Source organism: Lithobates pipiens, unplaced genomic scaffold (assembly GCF_037356315.1).
Source record: "Lithobates pipiens isolate NorthernLeopardFrog02 unplaced genomic scaffold, aLitPip1_a1.2 Scaffold_19, whole genome shotgun sequence".
NCBI lineage: Eukaryota > Metazoa > Chordata > Amphibia > Anura > Ranidae > Lithobates > Lithobates pipiens.
Genome location: NW_027507764.1, coordinates 543,703,941 through 543,710,058, shown reverse-complemented (window position 1 = coordinate 543,710,058; position 6,118 = coordinate 543,703,941).

The window sequence follows — 6,118 nt, the reverse complement described above, 5'->3', positions numbered from 1 at the left end:
CCACTTCAGCTCAGAAGATTTTACCCCCTACATGAGCAGGCCATTTTTTTGTCATTCTGCATTGTGCTACTTTAACTGACAATTGCGTGGTCATGCAATGCTCTATCCAACAAACTGTATATCTTTTTTTGCCCAACAAATAGAGCTTTCCTTTGGTGGTATTTGAGCACCACGTTGATTTTTTATTTTTTTTGCGATATAAACAAAAAATAAATAAAAAAATTATATATATATTAGGGGTGCAACGGATCAAAAAACTCACGGATTGGATCGTTCCTTGGATCAGAGTCACGGATCGGATCATTTTTCGGATCAGCATATAATAACTGAATTTGCAAAAACCTGTGAAAATTCCACCACCATATAGTCCCCACTGTAATATCCACAATCTCCCCACTGTAATATTGGCTGAGTATGGCGTACCGGCTGAGCATGGCTGAGTATTGCAGAGTATGGCTGGGTATCGCAGAGTATTGCAGAGTATGGCTGGGTATCGCAGAGTATGGCTGGGTATGGCAGAGTATGGCTGGGTATGGCAGAGGATGGCTGGGTTATGGCAGAGGATGGCTGGGTTATGGCAGAGGATGGCTGGGTTATGGCAGAGTATTGGCTGGGTTATGGCAGAGTATTGGCTGGTTATGGCAGAGTATTAGCAGGGTATTACTGGCTATTGGCAGAGTATTGCTGGGTATTGGCAGGGTATTGCAGAGTATTGGCAGGGTATTAGCGAGTATTGGCAGGGTATTGCTGGGTACTGGCAGGGTATTGGCAGAGTATTGCAGAGTATTGGCAGGGTATTGGCAAGGTATTGGCAGAGTATTGCTGGGTATTGGCAGGGTATGGCAAGGTATTGGCTGGGTATGGAGGGATGGCTGTCACAGAGCAGCGCTGTGGGCACTACAGATCCAGCCAACAGCGCTGCTGACACCGATATCTCCCCTCCACTGTACAGATCAGTACAGAGAGGGAAGGGACGAACCGATGTCATGACGCCGGTTTGTTTACAAGTGATCACTCCATCATTTGACAGAGTGATCACATTGTAAACGGCCTGGGTGTAGAAAGATGGCCACAGCTTCGGAGCTAGGCCGAAGCCACGGCCTTTCCTAAGGCTGAGACCGCGAAGCGCTCCGTGGATCGCGGTGTGTGCCGATCCGAGCGGGGTGACCCGTTCGGATCACGGATCGGTGACGATCCGTTGCACCCCTAAATTATATATATATATATATATATATATATATATATATATATATATATATATATATATATATATATATATATATATATATCTTTTTTTTTTTTTAAACCCATCGAATAACAAAAAAAAAATCAAATGTCTTCATAAATTTTGCCCAAAATGTATTCTGCCACATGTCTTTTTGTATATACTGGAATTTTAATTTTTTATACTACTAATGGCTTATGGCAGCGATCAATGACTTATATTGGGACTGCGATATTGAGGCAGATAATCTGACACTTGAGGGGAACTGGATGTAAACCTGATTCATGAAATTTGACCTAAGCACATATATCTGTAGTGTTTTCTTATCTCTCTCCAAAGCTCTAAGTCCCATGTCTTTCTGCTGCTTTGTTGCTCTGTTATCAGCATAAATCTGGAGGGAGGTTGCTATAAATAGATTAGCATCTGGAGAGAGCTTGCCTCCTCACAGCACATCTCTGCAAGTTTCTGCCTATGTGCAAGGGGGGTTTGTGCGTTTCCTCCAATCTGCTGTCTTGGCTATATGCCCAGAATCCACTCCCAGTGCTGAACAGGAAGAGAAAATCTAACACATGGTGCACTTTCTAAAGAATATATAAAAACGAAAGACAGCAGATATATAAGTAAAACTTATGTAGGGAGATTTGTTTAATCCCTGTGTATTATCTGAGGCTGTTCACTTTACTGGGTATATGTGAGGGCTTACATCCAAATTAATAGTGATAAGTGCTAATAATATACACTGTCACTGTACTGACACTGGCTGGGAAGGGGTTAACCTCTAGAGTGATCAGGAGATTAAATATGTGCCTAATGTGTAAAGTGTGCTGCTTATACAAATTGATCTTCCAGTTTCTTATCTCTGCTGTGCAGGGATGAGAAACTAACAGATCCTCCCTTCGTACAGAGCTCTGTGATGTTAACCAACATGTACAAATTTTGGCCGACCATGTGTACCCCATGGTGCAGACATTGTTTCCCGAAGACAGCACCTTTTACCAAGAGAATAATGCCGATTCACACAGCTGGTGTTGTCAAATCATGACTGACGAACATGCAGACGAAGACTTGCACCTTCTCTGGCGCCGCAGTTGCTGGACCTCAATATCATAGAGCCTCTATGGTCAATCTTGAAGAACAAGGTTTGGACTCATTTTCCACCTCCAGCATCTTGATTGTTGCATGAATAGAGGTACCAGATTCCATTATCCACCATCTAAGACTGATATTTGTCAATTGCCAGGAGAATTCAGGCCGTCTTGGATGCCAAAGGCAGTGTTTCCATATTTTGTCCAACCCCTGTATATAGATATCTATCTCGCTAGCTTACAAATTACATTCACAAAAGTGCCCAAAGTCCATCATATATCAACATTTCATAGTGTGCAATCCTCCACTGCGCACAATTATTCCACCATGTTATCTTGAAGCAGATTAAAGGCTCACTGGAATATATTGACCTCTCATTAAAAAGCAGGTTAGACCACATTTTTCCCAGAGGGATTAATTGTACTTGATGTCAAATCTTTTTCTTCTAAATTGGGCTGGACTCTATATTGATTCCCCACTTCACTCATTCTCCACTTTCCATGGTCCTTGACTCAAGAATATTTTAAAGGAGAGAAACATCTCCACAATGCAGCATCTCAAAGTTAATTAGAGTTGCATACTCACAGTGTTTTACTCTCATTCCGTCATTAAACAGAATCACCATATATAAAAGATTGTGTGCAAGATTACAATAAAAGGGAAGTAATGTCGCCAGCACACTAGGATCTCCAAAAATGGGTCCGAAACTTTAATCAGCGATCACATAATTGCAGCCAAAAGCAACATTTTGGAGCCATGCAGGACCCCTTCATCAGGCATGTGAGACCATGGAGTCCTGTGTGGCTCTGAAACATCGCTTTCTACTCTAATTATGGGATCGCTGATTAAAGTTTTGGACCCATTTTTGGAGATCCTAGTGTGCTGGTGACATTACTTTCTTTGACTATACACGGCTCCAGCCAGGGGTCACTTCAGCTCCCATTTATAAATACAGCCATCTCTACAGGAATGTGTGCATTGGGAATATTGCATTGGAAGATTACAATATAAGACCCACCAGATGTAAAATGACTTGTATTAATCAAGTCACAGAAGAACTTCCCATAGGACAATTTCCACACTACAAATTATTCCCCCAGGATTTCTCCATATGTATATAAGGATCTCCTTGCTCTCCGCTTCATTATTCATCCGTCTCCAAATGTACTCCAGAAAAATTTTACTCTTTTTCAAGCAAGTTGAAAACACTTCTGAGAATGTCCTCAAATCCACTCCCATTATCACCCGTTCAGAAAAGGAACATCCAAAATTGACACTTCTCTTTCGACTCCCGGCTCAACTCAGCTCAAATCCAGAATAAAAACAAACACTTTCATAGAATATCATTAAAACGAAAGTGTTTTATTATATAAATAATAGTTTCAAGCATTACTCCTTTAAAAAGACTGTAGAAACTGGCACATCTGAGTATGCATGCGGGATGGTGTCACTTCTGGTCAACGCATTTCTTCATATGATTGCCAGCCACCCCTGTCTGCTCTGCCTCCCCCCCCACACTCACTGGAGCGCTGGGCTGTAGAGGGGGTGGGAGCGGCTGCCATTCAGCAGCTCGCCGAGAGGCTGAACGAGGTGCCAGTCCAGGGTTGTTGGTGGATCCCGACCATATTGTTGCGGTCATTCCTCAGCCTGCACTGGCTTTGTGACATCAGCCAACAATGCGTTTTAGCCTGCTGTCTGCTGAAAACAGGTCACAGGAGTGCACTTCTGTGATCCATAGGCGTACAGCCAAACGAGCTTTGGCTGCACTTCTCCTTTAAGGCCCAGCTCCTGAAGGATTTAATGGGGTTAAGAGCTGTGTAAAACATCATAACATAGGTTGTCGGTGCCATATGAGCAAAAAAGAAAAACACATCAAATGCAATATCGCTAGTGACTTGAAATGAGCCTAAAATCAATATAGACCTGAGCTCAAGCCTCTCTTTATCGGGTCTGGTATAATCAATTTAGTACAGTTTGTTAAGTATTACAACAAACTTTATTTTACAGTTGACAGAGCGAACACTCAGACAGCAGGCTTCCTGGCCACTGTACTGTGACATTAATCTGGAAATATAAAAGTGCTGTTTTCAGAGGAGCAGTTCCCAACAAATTTTACCATCCTGCAGAGAGAGAACGGTTGCTATCTAACAGCATACAGCGAGGTGAACATTCTACCATTTACCATCACACTGACATATTTAATGTTCAATGGTGTTCTGAACTTTCTTACAGGGACTGAAAAATAGGATTTTTTTAAAACAGCTTACCTGTAAAAATCTTTTTCTTTGAAGTACATCAGGGGACACAGAGCCATAGTAGTTACTATGTGGGTTATAGGCCACCTTTAGGTGATGGACACTGGCACGCCCTTAATTAAAAAGTGCACTCCCTATATAACCCCTCCCACTACTTGGAACACCTCAGTTTTGTAGCAAAGCAATATACGTGCACACCAAGAAGAGAGGAACCTCTGTGTCCCCTTATGTACTTCAAAGAAAATTATTTTTTACAGGTAAGCCGTTTTAAAAAAAATCCTATTTTCTTTTCATACATCAGGGGACACAGAGCCATAGTAGTTACTATGTGGGATGTCCCATAGCAATGCTAACTGAAGGAAGGGAGATACAATTGTCGGGCATCAAGAGACTTGAGGAATCATACTGCATCCTGCAATACAATGCGCCCAAATGTGATATCCTCATATCTTTTACATCTACTTGATAGAATCTGGTAAATGTATGGATTGAAGACTAATTTATGGCCTTGCAGATCTGAGCAATGGCTTGGCAATGCACTGCCCTAGACGCACCAACAGCCCTGGTGGAGTGTGCTTTAATATGAACAGGAGGAACCTTCCTCTTTAAACTAAGTTTGAACAATCACTTGTAACTATGTAACCTATTTAGAAATAGTAGATTCCGACGATGCCTGTCCTCGTCTGGAAACACAAACAAAAAACATCCGTTTTATGAATCTGAGCAGTCACTTTCAATAGACCTTGACCACTCTCACCACATCAAGAGAATGTAGTGACCTTTCTTCCACAGAACAAGGTTCTGGAAAAAAAAAAAAAAAAATGAAGACAGAACAATATCCTGGTTTAAATGAAAACCCGATACTACCTTCGGTAGGAATTCAGGATGAGGCCGCAATATAACCTCATCCTTATGAACAACCAACATGTCTCTTTACAAGAAAGAGCAGCCAGCTCTGCACTCTTTTGCCGAAGATATGGCAATCAAGAAAAATTATTTTTCCCTGTCAAGAGAACCAAGGAAATATCTCTGTATTGACTCAAAAGGCTGCTTCCGTAAGCCAACAGGACTAAAATTAAGTCCCAATGGTTCAGTGACCAAACTGGAGGATTAATCCGCGTTACCCCCTGAATAAAGCTACGAACCAGAGAGTGAGAAGCAAGTAGAAACGACTGAAGCGGGACAGCCCACGGTCTTATTTTAGAATGTGGGTCTCAATAGCCAAACCGTTAAACTTAGCGTTTGTAAGGAAGGATGGCATACCGGACCTCGCAAAAGAAGGTCCGGCCACAGTGGTAGAGACTAAGGGTCCCCTACCATCATTTTTATGATCTCGGCAAACCAAGATCTCCTGGGCCACAAGAATCACCTCCTTCCCTTCTTGCTTGATCCTGCGAAGAAGGCGTGCAAGCAGAACAGGAGGGAAAGCACAGATCAGTGAAGACTGATCCCATGAAAATACCAAAGCATCTGTTTTGTATGCCATCGGATCGTTTGTCCTTGACACAAAGTTGCCATTGAACCCGGACGCTAATAGATCCATGTCCGGAAC